Source organism: Myotis yumanensis, unplaced genomic scaffold (genome assembly GCF_028538775.1).
Source record: "Myotis yumanensis isolate MYYU_CA2020_CCGP unplaced genomic scaffold, mMyoYum1.0.hap1 SCAF_6, whole genome shotgun sequence".
Taxonomy (NCBI): Eukaryota; Metazoa; Chordata; class Mammalia; order Chiroptera; family Vespertilionidae; genus Myotis; species Myotis yumanensis.
Window position 1 is genome coordinate 17637060 of NW_027223757.1, and position 16436 is coordinate 17653495.

Genomic DNA, 16436 nt, shown 5'->3' on the forward strand with positions numbered 1-16436 from the left:
GTAGCATCAATTTTAACTGCAATTCTCAATTCATCTTTAATAGTTCTGTAGGCACATGGAATAGTTATGACCTTTATTCTAGCGGCCTACTCAACTTTGAGCAAAAACTTGTGATCAACTTCTGGTCACAGAAGGCATTAACTTTCTGCTCTGATTCTGTCTTTAAGATCTGGTAAGCCGTTAATGGTAACAGATGGCTGGTAAATTCTTAGCACAAAGAGAATTGAGAGAGTAAAGCAACATGAATCTGTCTATGTCTGATCCACACTCTTGCTCTGGTCTCCAAACTCTGCTTTATAACTAAGGGAAGGTCTCTGTTCTATCAGCCGATCTAGGTTCTAGTCCCAGGTGCTAACCACTGGCAAATCACTTACTGCTCTTGGTCCCTATTTCTTAAACACATCATAGAAGTGGTAGGCTGGAGAAGATCTCTCTAGTCCCAGTTAGGGGAGGATGTGACACTTCTGTTAGTTCAAGGTGATATCCCTAACTAGCCCTTATTAACAGCAGTGTCCTTTGGGTTTCCCAACTTGCTTTTCTACACTTAGAAATGTGTAGGCTCTCAAAGTATACAGATTAAATTCCACTACTCTGATGTTATTAAATTAAATGTTATCTACACTAATAGTTTTTAAATATTGCCATGAATAACATTGAGAAGAAAAGAAGAAATACAATAAATATGGCTCATGCCAGGAACAGAGGAGGATTCCCACAAAGGGAGATAAAAAAGAAGGTAGGAAAGTCACCATAGCTAAAATTAGACAGCCGTGTTAATAGCCCACTTCTGTTATTTGACTGGTTATATCTTGTGTGACTTTGGGAGAGTTGTGTGGTCTCTCAGAGCTCCTATTCCCCATTTCAAAAAAGAAATGGAAATGCCAATCTTGCAAGGTTATTATGAGAACTAAAATGTTAATCACTCATTATAATAATAACTATACAGTATATAAATACCAATGGAAAGCAATAACTATTTCCACAAGTTACACAAAGAAATTAATTTTATTTCTTGATTAGTAATACATGTTAATATCCATGCAAGTGTAATAATTTCAAGGATCCCATGGATATACTTTAATAGCAGAGGGACCCAGTAGACTCTTTCTCAATTATAATACAAATAGAATAATCTGGAAGCCAATATAAATCCATCTTCCTCTGCAATAATAAGGTTAAATAAAGCTGGTGGTTAAATCAAATGAGATTTGTCCCATTCCAAGCAATGATACTTTATCTCACTAACTTCGTATGCATTACTGTTTTTATTCTATTTCTAGATTTATTAGAAAAAGTAACAAAAAATTGTCTATATCTCTTTTCTGCTAGCCACTTACCATTGACTAAGTTATATTATGGAATTATCACAAAGGCCCACTGAGAGAGTTATTGACATTCTTGTTTTAAACATGAGGAAAATGAGGCACATGAAAATATCCAAAGTCACACAGCCAGCATTCAGCGAGATGGAAGTTACTCCCAGCTCTTCATGACTCCAAAGCCCACACTCCTTCCCTATATCATTTTCCTTAAAACCATATTTATGATTAGTTCCAAGAATGTCCGTGACACACATTACGGAAGTACTTTCCTATGATCTGAACCAGACTTCATGAAGGAGAAGACTGTAAAGTCAAATCACAGAGCTCTCAGCCCAGGATAATACTCACCTCTGAATCTGAACCCACGAGTGACTGTGTGTGTGTGTGTGTGTGTGTGCACGCGCACACGCGCGCATGTTCCAGAGGACCTGTGGGCTGGCTCGTGGGGCAGTGAATGGGATGGGAGAAGGCAAGTGTGCTTGGAGGGAAAAGGAGAAATGAGATTTATGTGCCATCAGAAAAAGACCAAAATCAGACAGAAAGGGATAACAGGTATGGCTCCTGGAAAGAATTCTGTATTACTCTTACCTTTGTAACTGCGGACTGGCTCTCAATTCAGTTCTCTTCCGGTGTGAGCAGGATATTTTCCTGCACTATCATCTTTTCCCTGAGTCTCTGTTCAGAATTGTATCACTGCAGGAAGAAACATCAACAAATCTTTTCTATCAGAACTGCCTGAACAACTTCGTTCAAACATGCCTCACTTTCTCTCAGCTCCTTCAGATATTCAACATCAGTATTTTAATCATCACATACTTTTTCTTGCCCATTCTGCCTCTCAGGTAATTCAAGGAGTAACATACCCATCATCTAAACAGGTAAAGAAAAAATGAAAGAAAGGAAAAGAAGACAAGCAAAAAATAATAATCACTTTTCTTCTATTCATAAAAATACAGTTGTAAAGAGAATCTCTACTAGTAGGAATATTCCATTAGCTGGAAAATTGGTAATCCTGTCATTTCAAAATACAGAATTATATGACCATAAAACAATCTGATTAAAAAAAGTTGGAAAAATATCTTACACTTCCACATCTATAGGTGTGTGAAATGGAAAATATTGTTCAAGTGATGTTTAGACATTCCAAGATACTAAATCATCTACCAAAGACTAAGTATTATTTTTAAAAACAGAGAATTAGAAAATGCATATTAGAAATATTTTTAAACAAAGCTGAGTAATTTTAATTATCAATGTTTTCTGGCTAATTAAGTTTTAACTGATGTATTATTGAATTATCCCTATAGAATTTTCATCACAAATAGATTTTAAGCAAGAGTCATTTTTTTCAACCAATTGAATAATTAATTAACATTTACAGAGTCATCTATGTTTATAATAAAATCTGAAATGATATAATACATTTATAGGTGCTTAAAATTGTAAAGCACAATAAACATAAGCTACTACTACTGCTAGCCATTTACTAACTACAGCAACAGATTTCCTTTCCTTTTGCCATTGCTCACACATTGACTCAATGGAGACTTTATTCTCAGAGGAAATGATCCATGTCCTTCCCTGGAAGGAGTTAACAGAGGCACTAATTCCTGCACGCACATATTTGAGAATGCAGCATGCAGCCTTTCCCACCGGCGTATTTTTCTGTAGCTGCTGCCATTGGGACTAAGTCAATGGTGGAGCAGGAAGCACCACTTTGCTTTATTAATGTTGTGGTGCCCAAAGACAGTAACATAAGCTACCTCTAAATATTGATACTATACCACAGACATTTTTGAGTCAGTTGATACTAACAAACATGCTCTCTCTCCCCAGGTCATGCACACTCCTGGTGGGTCCCAACTTCCCAAGAGGTAGTTCTGCAATAGCTCAGCCAACTCCAAGTTTAAAAAACAAAGAAAAGGAGGAAAAGAAAACTTATGATCCCTAAAAGAATTGCGATATCTTACTTTCAGCTTTACAGCTAGTCAGTGACAACCATGTCCATGTGCTGCCTCTCCTCTACAATGCTATACAAAAAAATAAAAAAAGAGCCATGCTCTAGCCTGGGGCCTTAGGCTCTCCATGGTGGCAATGTCAATCTGGCCTTTGACCTCCTCCCCTGCTTTGGTCCTGTACTTTGCTTGTTTATGTTCTTTAGTTGGCTAATTTGAGCAGAGACAAAACTACCTAATGATTTAAAAATTAATCTAGGAGTAAGTTGGAGAAGAAATAATTTAGTAAGTTCCCCTACTTTTAATGTAAAACTAAGGAGAAATGCTATTTACACTTAAAGTAGTAGTGTGATAAAACAAAAGGAAACTAGAAAAAGAAAAACACTTGGTAGTTAACATCGAAGGGATTTTCCTCATGTGGTAATTATTTAGAAGCAGGTCCCATTTATCACTAAATTTGCCCTTACTGACTTTTTTCCCATTGTAAAAAATGGTTATGACTCACTTTAGGAACACATTGAACGCTACAGGAAAGTTGATTTTCGTTTATCCAAACCAGCAGTGAGAATAATTTATGATTCCAAAAAAGACAGAGACAAGCAGAGTCAGTTTAGGAAAGTGAGTCATTTTCATGCAAATGAATTCTAGCTTTCCTGATTGCCATTCTACTCTCCTTTTAAACGCTGGGGGTTTTTAGGGTGAGAGTGGGGGAAAGTATGAATTATTGTGGTAAACCAATATTTCCGCTTCTTGACTGTAGAGTTCTTAAAGCAGGGCTTAATATGCAACATGTGAAAGGGTCAAGAGAATACAGCTTAATTTGTATTTCCATATGATCCAATCAAATTCAAAATGCTATTTATTTATACAAAAGAAGTGATCATTTGAATATGTTGTTCTAAGTCTCCAGCCTTTCCAGATTTATTATGAAAATTATCCTTTCCATAATCATCAAAATAAATTGTTGGGGAATAGGCATTCCTACATGCCTAAGCAATTTGAAATTCAGGACCAAAATCAGTTTCCTTGCCTCCACCCTTCCATCCCCGAACAACAAATAGTCAATTACATAATAAATGAATACAGACTAAATTGGCAAGCAAAGAATAATTAAAAATCAATAAACTTAAAGGTAAATTACTATAGAAAAGCATCACTTGTTTCAGGTTTGATGTAGTCCCTTTGGGAAGTGACTATGAAACCAATCAGTAGAAGAACTTCCTATCTATTTGAGTCCATTTGGGGCTGTTAGAATAAAATACCAGAGACTGGGTAGCCTGTAGATAACACGCTGGAAGCTGGAAGATTAAGATCAAGGTGCTGGTACATTTGGTGTCTAGTGAGGGCTCACTTTCTACTTCATTGATGGCACCTCTCGCTGTGTCCTCGCTTGGTGGAAGGGGCTAGGATGCTCTCTGGAGCCCCTTCTGTGAGTGCCCTGCTCCCAAATCTGAGGACGCCATCTTCACAACCTAAGTACCTCCCGAAGGTCCCACCCTCTTCCACCATCAGATTGGACATTAGGTTTTCAGCCTATGACTTGGAGGTGAGAGGACACATTTAGACAATAACATCATCCATTAATGAGCTGTCATTTAACTAAACAAATAATGAAACCAAAGATTCTGCCATTCTTATTGTATAACTGATTAGCAACCGTGTGTCCGTAACCTACCCAATGAGACTTAGTATTTTCATATGTATAGGCTATGTAAATGTTTTCCCTAAAATTGAACATAAAGTCTCTAGGTAGAGGTTAAAGGCTTTGCGTTCGTTATAATGATTGCTGAACCAACTGTGGCATCCATGGAAAATGTTAGGTTTTCTACTCTGCAAAAATGACAAGAAAACTTACTGTTTTTTGTAGCTGTATAATTTTATGTTTTGATACCAAAAATAACAGAAAATGGGAAAATACAGAAGTCTAACTTTGTAAAGAGATACAGTGATTTGATTATCAGTTTGAAGAAAAAACAATGTCTTTATTTCTAAAAACAATCATGACTGGACTACTAAACGAGGTGGGAAAACTAAGGTTTTGACCTACTACGCAAGCAGTGCTTCAAAAGACTGAAAAAATATATACCTTTGAGTAGCATTTCAGTTGGAGATGTAGCCAGGTATAAGATTATCTCAGCTCCTCAAAGAAAAAGAACATTTTGTCTTATTTGCTCTGTTAGTTACTTGAAACACTATGCAACACTCAATTATTAGAAGTGAACTGAGAAGAATACTTCAGAAAACAAATTGAGTCCCAGGCTGCTTCTTTAAGTGTGGAGAGAGAAATAACACTAAAGTAGGAGAATATAGTTAAAAGTGGAATCCCTCAGATATTCTATTTTGCAAAAAAGAGGCTTTAAAGGAAGGCACTGCATTTCTAAGGACGCCATACCGCCTAGTGCAAAGCTGTCCTCAGGGCTTCCTCAGCCTTCACTGCTCTGCACTCCCTGCTTCTATTTTGCAATGCCTCCTTCCACTACCTGCACTCCCCCAAACTCAGTGCTGGTGTCCCCCTAGAAAGACAAAGCACCTTCTGAGGGGACTCAAGAAAGCAGAGGTAAAGGCCAAACAATTTATTGGGGGGGAGGAGGGGCAGGGGGTCATTATATTCCAAAATAATTTTGAAAACAAAAAATGCTATTCCATATGACTAAGTAGCATTGAAGTAGTCACAGTGAGGCAATTGCGAACTGTGTGAACTTTCTCATCCTGGCTTCACAGTTTAAAACGGTTTTATTTTGTAACACGTAAAGGAAAGGGATAACAGCACCTTTCAGTACCCATGGCTTCCAGAACCTTCATGGAGCCCTACTGCACACACATAGCCACCTAGTGCCCCACAGTCCCTGGTCCCCTAGCCAGGACTAAGCCTGGTTTGAGAAGAACAAAACCAAGTGCTGTCTATCCTGGGGGCCTTGTGAGCATCTCGTCCGCCTTCCACAGGCTCCAGATTTTGTAAGCGAATGCCCCGGGCTCAGCCACCCATTCTGCCTTGTTTCTTTCATTTCTTATCAGATGAACAGCTCCAGGAGCTCAGCTCTTCCTCACAGGGTAAACCCTGTAAAACCTTATAGGATTAGAAGAAAAAGAAAGAGAAAACAAAGGAAAACAAGGTCCTCATAATGAAAGAAATGACGGAGAACTAACCCGCTGGAGAAAGCCAGGCGCACCCTTTGCAGCGCTGTGCCGCTTTAACCCACACGCCCAAAGTAAACTGTCTTCATTTCAAGAAGCTGTCTCTCTATAAATAAACTGACCCATGTATCTTTAAAACATAAACAGCTCGGACTGTCATAATAAACATTGCAAAATAAATCCGAAATAACATCTGGAGGCAAAGCTTTGGATGGGGTGGGATGAGAGAGAGTGCTAACTTTTCTTCGTTCCGTTAATAAAGCAGGAATTTCATTTTTTTAAATTTAGGAAATGCTTTCCGTTATTAACCAAACACAAACCAAAGAGGTTCTGATTTTACTTTAAAATCCCAAAGAATATAAGACTGTACGTAATGTCTTTTCACAAACAGGCTACTCTCATTGTTTTCATGCTCTTGTTTACTATGTATTTGAAACTAGGAGAATACACATTGTTACTAAGCCACTTCATCTAGATATGAAAATGGTTCATATTTAGCTCTAATTATTATTAATACTGGTAGATGATAAACTGCCTTCTTTTTGCCTTGGGAAACTAAACTCTCCGATGTAATGTACTAGGAGTTGCGCAACACTTCCCGTGTAAGGGAATATTATAGTAATTATTGCATTTAATTGTTATTGCTCATTGCAATTACAAGCAAAAGGTCTATGTTTTCTGTGCTTCTCATATGCAACCAACTTGTGTGTAGTGATCACATTCAATTAATGTTTATACAGAGCCTGCAGCAACTGGTCAGGCTCTCTTCCTGTGCAAAATAATTACATGGAATGCTTGAGTCTCCTAGAAAACTGTGACGGAGCTGCTAGCCTAGGAGTCACTTTGCTTATTGTATGTAATACTCTGGTAAAATTTTGGTAGGTAACATAATAAGCATTGTATGTCCAATGCCAAAGAAACAAAAGCAGTAGAAACTTATGTCACTTGTGAGTAAAAAATCTTTATGCCTAATTTATAGTAAATAATGATAACAATCAGCTACATTATCCCCAACTTATATGCTTTCAGTTATTTCTTGCTCCCAGTTTATAAATTTTGTGGGGGTTTTTAATGAAACAAACCTGATCATTAGTAATGGGCTAATAAATATTTCTCATCTAGTCAGATTAAGTAGGTAAGAATGTTTAATTTCATATAAGTCCTTTTTTAAAAGTGTACTGATTGCCCTGGCCAGGTGTCTCAGTTGGTTGGAGCATCGTCCTGTACACCAAAAAGGTTGTAGTTTAATTGTTCAGGGTACATACCTAGGTTTTGTGTTCCATCCCCGGTCAGGGCGAGTATGGGAGGCAACGGATCAATGTTTCTCTCCCTCTCTCCCTCCTGCCCTCCCTCCCGCCCTTCCTCTTCCTCTAAAATCAATAAGCATGGCCTTGGATGGAAATTTAAAAAATTAAAAAGTAGTTTTTTTCCATAGGGAGTAGTTTTGGGCAGTGGAAAACTGCTGAGATGTGATCTGAGATACAATCTCATCGGCTAACAGTCTGCTCCTCATTTCACATATTTTTTACATTTCTCACATGTGGCCTAACTGTATAAGCAAAATGGGGAACTCAATTTTCCTTAAAAAAAAAAAAAAAAAAAAAGGAGAGGGTTCTCTTTTGAAAATAACAATGATTTCATTACATTCTCTCTTTTTTCTTTTTCTGATTAACCAAAATGCCAGTTGTAGCCAGGCTGCATGAAGAGTCTTCTAATTTATAAATTTAAAATGTTCATCGGATATTGCAAAGGTTGGAAATATTACAAAGGTTGGAGGCAGGTCAAGTTTACCTAGGCTACAAGTCGTAATAATGTAAAAGTATCATCCTCAGAGTTGATGACTAATCATTCCCTCTCTTTCAACAAAGATTCATCCAACAACAAAAAATTCATTCATATTACAAGTTTCAAAAAGAACATTTTCTTTTCATATTTCAAGGTTCTAAATGATAAAATAAAACATATTCAGCCAAAAATAAATACTTCAGAATTCCGTAGAAAGGGAGACAAAATATGAGGGGAGGGTTCACTATGTGCCTGGCATGCCATATACTGTGTTACCTTTATGCATATCCCTTTGTGAGTCCCCCTGAAATCCCTATTCTTGGACTCCTGGCTCCTGTTTCTCTCCCAATAAACAGACCCCCCATTTGACTGTATCGTGAAACAATCCCAATCAGAAGAAACGATCCAGATGAATAACTGGAGAACACTGGGAACTAAGTCTGGGGTTGCCTTATTGAGTGCAAGTTAATGGGAAGAGCACAGGCTTAGGACACAGGACTGAACATTTAAATCCCTCCACCACTGAATAATTGTGCAATCTTCTAAAAAGAAGTTTTTGGTTCTCAGTATCCTCTTGTTTAGAAGGAATATATTCTTATAGACTGTATAGAGTTATGAGGATTAAAGGTAACAGAGTATATGGCATGCCAGACCCATGGTGGATGCTCTGCAAATTGTTGCTATCATTATCATATTTTACATATGCTTTGTTCTAGATATTTGTATATAATAGACACACATATATACAAACACATATATATCCACACAGAGGTATGTAACACATATATCTCTCAATAATTAATCTTCCTGTAATATTCAATTTAATCAATGAGTATTTATCTACTGTGTGCCAGGCAACATGCCTGATACTGTTGATACAAATACAGGAAAAAAAAAATCCTTATCTCTGAATCTCCCTAGTGGAAGAAACCCATATGATACCCAAGTGCTAGTCATATGTTTTACCTAAGTGTATGCCTGGTAGTGTAGGGTCCAAAAGGAACGAGCCCAGATCTGAGCCTTAGGAGTATGGTCAGGAGAGGGTACGTGGTGAAGCACTCAAGTATGAGTAATTCTTTGCCAGTGAAACCAGTAGGAGAGGAGCAATGGCATCCCTGTCCAAGAGGAAAGTCTGAAATAAAAGAGCATATGCTGTTTCAGGAACTCTGAGTAGCTTTTGTGTTTTATGGTAAGAGATTTGGGAGGCGTGTGGAGAGGGAACAGATGACAAATGGTCTTATATGCCATGTGACATCTTTGGACTTTGTCCTGAAAACAGTGGTGAGTCTGTGAAAGGTTTTAAGGCGGGCAATGAAATGATTCTGTCTGCCTCACAAAGATGACTTTGGTGACAAGGAAAAGATGAACATTTTAAAGAGTGAAGGAAAAGAGGTCAATGGGGGGAAGGGGGAATATCTGTAATACTTTCAACAATAACTATTAATTTAAAAAGAAAGAGTGAAGGAAAGGAGACCCAGATGAGCAGCATTTTTAAGTATATGGGTATAACACTATGTTACTCAACTGCAAAATAAATAGAGCCTGAATGAATGCAGAGAGAAGGTGAAGGAGAGGAGGGGGTTGACACCAGAGGTCATTTGGAGGTAGTAGCCACAAAACGTGGTGACCATTAGGAGGAAAAGGATGAGTGACACGAGTCCCACATTGGTCTTGTCAATTCTGAGGAGAGCATGGCACCACCAGAAAGTCGACCACGGGAAGCCTGAGACCAAGGTTTGCTTCGCTGATTTTGAAATGTGGGAGACACTCAATGGAGATGAACTCATGGGAGTCTGAAATATAGATCTGTCCCTGATTGAAACATATGAAATGCAGAGATGATCAAGTTAGGAATAATCACCTAACAAATAAATCAGAGAGCCGGAGCCAGTGGGCCTGAGGGAACTAGACTACTGCAGTAAAAGAAAAGAAAAAAGATTGAACACATTTAGCAAAAAAAGAGTAACTGGAGAAAAGGGAATTCACGGAGGAAAATGGAGAAAGTCAAGCTGAGAGGTAAATAACTAAGGAACAAAGAAAGTGGGAACACAGAAACGCGTTCCTAGGATTTGGCAATGTGGTCATCCTTCAGAACTTGTTTCAAAAAAGTTGCGAAGAGGATCTCAGTGTGTTGAGAGCAGAGGGGAGGTAGGGAATTGCAGATGCAGACTGTGGGTAATGCAACCATAGTAACACGAAAGAGAAGCTTCTTCTCTTAGTGGATGAGAAAGAGAACCACACAGGGTCAAGGTTTGCTTTGCTTCGGTCATCTTTATGAAGGAAGCGATTAGGCTAGAGCACCGTAACCTGAACAGCAAAGGAGAAAAAGATGTGCCAGCTTAACACACAAGGAGTAGCATTATGCTAACGTACAATGAAACCAAAAGGGCAGCTAAATACTAGTATATGGCGTTAAGCACGGTAGACAAAGAGCAATTTAAACCGTGTTTCCATTATAAACTGTTTCTCCCAAAACAACTTCCACTCTCTCTCGAATCTCCATAGCACATCATGATTCTCAGCAAGATAATTATTTTTCCTTTTTTATTTGACTGTCTTTTCTTCTATAAAAATGCGTTTGGTAATGTCATTTCAACTTATTCTGTTTTTCTACCCAGAATTAATCTATATTACTGCCCTCTTTAAAATCTACCACAACTCCTCAACTTTTAGGGAATATTGCCTGTATATTAATTTTTTATGTTTTTGTATGCTACCTGATAAATTAGTTACAAATGAAATTAAAAAGAGGTTTTTTTTTCTATGTAAAATACTGTAAAATATAAAAAGCATACATTTAATTTAGAGTATAACAATATTATCAATTAAAGATATGTTATCTCTTCTCAATTAAATTATGTTTGCATCACTGACAAGAAGAAAAGCTGTTGAAGTCAACTTATCACTACTGTGTAAAAAATTTTCACTAAGAAAAACTTAGACCTAAGTATATTTTAAATGAAGCATAAATTTTTTGCTCCCTATTTGCTTTACTTTTTTCAAATACATGCAGCCGCAGTCCACTATATGCAATCCTGTTTGATGAAACCCATTATATTTTGTTACAATTTAAAACTGCCTTTCACATATTGGCACAGGTTCAGCTATTCAATTAAAAATTAGATCTTTTATGAATGTGTTCAGTTGCTGATAGGAAGCATCTTGTGCTTAGCATATTTAGTAAAAATAGGGCTAAAGAGTCTTCATTACCTTATTTGATATCTAAAACCAGAGGCATAATGTTTTCATTGATTTCAGAGAGAGAAAGGGAGAGAGAGGTAGAAACATCAATGATGAGAATCACTGAGCACCTGCCTCCTGCACGCCCCCTACTGGGGATGGAGCCTGCAACCCGGGCATGTGCTCAACCACTAGCCACACCGGTCGGGCCTGTATCTTGAATTTAACAAAGGGTTTGACAGAGTTTCTCTGGATATTTTCATGAATAAGATTGGGAGAAGAAGCTACAAATCTAGCTGAGCAACCCCAGATAAGAAAAGTTGATAAAATGATCTATGCCAAACTGTAAGTTTTAGAATAGTTCATGAAAGCCTTTGTCCTTCATTCTTTACTGTTACTTCACTCAATAGCTAAGAAGAAGCTAAAGAAAGTATGCTTATCTAAGTTTAAAAAAAAAAAAAAGACAATGCTGAGAGAAATAACTGATACTTTGGATGAGAACATAAAAATTGTAAAATAGCCAAGCAGATAGGAACGATAGGCTAGGACCAAAATGACAAAATCAATAAGCTAAGAAAGCATTAAAGTACAACAAACTACAATAAAAAAAAAGGGAATTAATAGCCACTGGCATGGGGGTGGGGGGAATCAATTCTTAGACGTGTTTTAGTCAACCACAAGCTTAATAGGAGCTGAGTCTGATCAGATGCCTAAAGGAGTGAATGAAGCAATGGTGCTGGGGACAGCTTGTCTTCCCGTAAGGCTGCCACTTCCACCTCAAGGTCAGGCCCTGGGAACAAGCTAATCTGGGTGTCTGATGCCCGGGCTAGAATTTCTTCAGTTTACTCATGTTCCCTCAAGTTCACCTCTGAGCTCTGTGGGGAAATGTGAGGCCAGTGAGGCCCAGACCATGAAGTGGAATTTTCACAGGAGGACGGAAGATTCCTTTGGCTAATCAAACACCAATGCCTCTCTCCAGTCCACTCCTGACTTTGAGAGAATTCTTTAAATTTCAGCTAAAGCAAGGAAACGGAGAGCTCAGTTTACAGAGGGTTTGGAAATATGTTGGATTCTAGGTGTGGGGAAGGGAGAGATGAAAATAAGGAGTGGATAATTCAGACTTGTAAGGAACACAGATTAAACAAGGAAATAGTACAATTTGGGGTGGATGATGGAGGATACAAGGAAGGTGCGTGAAGGAAGAAGACCCCAAAGAATGAGATTTTCTATCACTGTTTTTAAACCTTAACTTCTTAAAATTCAGACATCTAGCATCGTCACGCTTGATCCTTACATGCCACTGCCAAATGCTTTCTGACTCCTTACTTACTCCCCGCGTGCTTCTCAGAGACTTGAGCAGATCAAGCATAAGGTCAGATTTTCGCCATTATTTCTACTACATCTTGGATAACTGCCAAGTCTGTGCAGACAATATTTCCAATATTCCAACCTCATTGTCTTTGTATCTCTATATGGACACCCTGAACCACACAACATCCAGAATTCTTCTAGGTCTGGGTTTATAATTTCTGGATCACCACACTCTGTAGTGATTTTCTAAATTTTCTGTTAAATCTCCTTAATTTTCTTCTCCCTCTACCCGTAGGTACAGAAACAATGTTCTTCAGTCTCATTAAGAACTCTAATTCTTGAGCCTTCAATTTATCTTAATCTCTCATCCTCTTTCTGATTTCAGCTGAGCTTCGTGTTCCTCGTTTTTTAAAATATATTTTATTGATTTTTTACAGAGAGGAAGGGAGAGGGATAGAGAGTTAGAAACATCGATGAGAGAGAAACATCGATCAGCTGCCTCCTGAACACCCGCTACTGGGGATGTGCCCGCAACCAAGGTACATGCTCTTGAGGGGAATCAAACCTGGGACCCTTCAGTCTGCAGGCCGACACTCCATCCACTGAGCCAAACCGGTTAGGGCTATTTTCCTCACTTTTAAATAAAATGTAGATCATATGTGATGTCAGGATTAGAGATAAATTACATAAAACACATAGCATTTCTCTTTGCTAAGAGTAGGCACTAAATAATCATTGTGAACTTAGTTCACCTACACTTCATGATTTATTACTTAATAACTATTTTGCCATAGACATGATCGCCCTTTCCCTTTATCCTTCCTCTGCACCTAACCAGCAAAAATCTAGCCCTGGATCAACCAGGAGAGTCTTTTCCAGTCTCGTATCTGGCTGCCAAGAACTGCTGAAAACAAATGCCACAACCACATGGATTGATGCCACTACAAATTCATGGTCTCCCACATCAGTTGAGCTATTAACACTACACAGTAAAATTTCTAACTATCCCTAGTCCACTTCCTCTTTCATTCCCCTCAATAATATTTTCAGACTTTCACCACCCTGATTTTCTCCATCACTTTTAGAAAATTAATTCTGCTTTAGAGAGAATATACAGACCATTATGGAAGAATGATCTCCATTTCCTGTCTCTCCCCACAACACAATTATACATATAAATATAGTTAGAGCCAGCCTTACCCCTCCTCTTCCTATTTTAGCTAAGTGGTGTCCTTCTGAATTTCAAATGTTAATCCATCCATCTGTGTGTTTTTTTAAATCACATGTGTCCATTTCTTTGGAAACCTTACTTAAATTGAGTGTATCTGCTCTCTTCTGTATCTTTACCTTCTCTTTCTCTTTCAGCATCTTCCATCTTGTCTCTTTATCTCCTTCCAGTGATCATTTTATTTTTACTTTTCCTCTTAGAGCCATGTTTCTTCAAAAAGCAATTAAGTACTTAATTTCACTGTCCTGTTCCCTAGGACATTCTGAACCACCGTGCTTGTTTACCACCATTAAAGCCAATCTTACACATGTCTTTCTTGTTGCTAAAAACAGAAGACTTGTTTCAGTCATTACCTTACAGGACCTCTCTAACTACTCATGATGTTATTTATCATTTTCCTTCTTGAAATTCCTTTCCTTATGATTGTTATGATATCAGCAGCTCTTGATTTTCCTGCTTTATCTTCCATGGAGAAAATCTCATTTACTTACAAGATTTTAACTACCATTTAACCTTAATATTCCAACACTTAAATCTTCAACCCTGGATCTTCCACTCCAGATTCTTGTAGCTAATAGATAATTGAAGAAAAACAAACAAATAAAATTTCTTGACCTGAATGTTCTACAGCATTTCAAACTTTTTATGCTACAAATTGAACTCATCATCTTCCTCCTAGCTTTAAATTTCCTGTCTCCTGTTTTTTCTATCTTGGCAAACTACCAGTTCCCATCCATTTTTTTTTTTCAAGTCAGAAATTGCATTCAACCTTCATTCACATTTATCCAGTAATTAAGTCCTGAAAGTCTTTTTCCTTAATATTCCTTAAATTCGTTGTTTTATTGTTGTTGTTATTATTCCATGTTCACTGCTGTACACGTGGCTTTCCATGTAGTTTTCTACAAGAATTTCTTCATTGTGTCTGGCAAAATTCATTGGAGCCATTTTTATTATCCGCACTGCTGCCAGGTCTCCTCCCAATTTAAAACCCTGTCCCTAGTGTTCTCCATTGCTTCAAAAAAAAAAAAAAAAACAGTAACAATTATCATTTATTTTAAAAACTTACTATGTAAATAAGTACATATGGGCTTCTTCGCCCAGAAGCCTCTGGACACTCTCATACTATGAGGAACTTCCTCTTTCATGCAACCCTCTCCAAGTACTGCCCACTAAAGCTTGCTGTGTGTTACTCCCTCTCATGGGCATATCTTTTCCCTTGATGAGCTCAAAATCCCTTGAACCTCAATGGCAATACTATACTCCTTGCAGGATAAAATCCAAACTCCTTAGCAGAACATATCAAAGAATTCATCATCTTGTCTCTGTCTGCTCCTCCAGCTTCATTTCTTACAGATATTTTTCTTTGTACCTGCTACATTTCAATAGTAAACAATTAATTATATATTCTCAAATGGCCATAATCCAGCTCATCTTTGGACTATGATAACTTCTTTATTGGGATAGTTAAATAATACCCAAACATCAGTGGAAAATTTTAAACCAACCATCGTAAATAAGAGTTTAGATAACTGTTAATGTACTCCTCAGAGAAGGCTTAAATCAATAATCATTAATTTATTCCTTCAACAAATATTTAGCACATATTTCCTCTGTGCCTAGAATTATTCTAGGTACTCAGGGGAAATCCATGAATAAAACAGACACACACACATACACAGAATCCTCATACTTGTGAAGCTTCTTCATTCTAGAGGAAGATGGGATGACAGTCGGAAATTTTAAGTGAATGGACAGAGATTTCAGGGAAGTAACATGAGTGAATTGGGGATTTCATTCTGGGATAAGTGGGGGGCCAACTGGAAAGTCTGAGCAGTTAAGTGCCATGATCTGATAATATCTCAACAAAATCACTTTAGCTACTAGGTTGAGAATAGACTTCAGGGGACAAAGAGCAAAGGAAGAAGCTGAGAATAGGCTGGTAGCAGAGGAGCTGGTACGAGAAGGTTAGGTCTTGGAATTATTATGAAAATGAAGTCACCAGATATAATTATAGGTTATAAGTAACGTGTGAAAGAGACAAAGGAGTTAAGGATGACTCTAATATTGTTTTGGTCAGAGCAACTAAAAGGATGGAGTGGCCATTAACTGTGATGGGTAAGACTACAGTAAGGTCTTAGTGTTTATTCTTTGTCTTCAGATATAACCTTTCTCCTCAATGAACAATAACTGTTATTACACAAGGGTGGACAAAAGTAGGTTTGCAGTTGTCATGTAAATAAATAATACAATAATTAATCAATGTACTCACAAATGTAAACCTACTTTTGCCCACTCCTGTGTATCAACACTTTGAAAAAAATATCTTGATCTCTGGAGAAAAAAATAATATGAACCAAACAATCACATTTCAAATGTCAAAAATAGAATAATGACAAGTTGGATGGAACAGTGTGTTCTAGATACTCTGCTATTCCATATGGTCTAAAAAATAGTACAATCCAAACTTCATCCATAATAAATGAGTCACAAATAGGAACTGTTTAAGAATTGCAAAATACG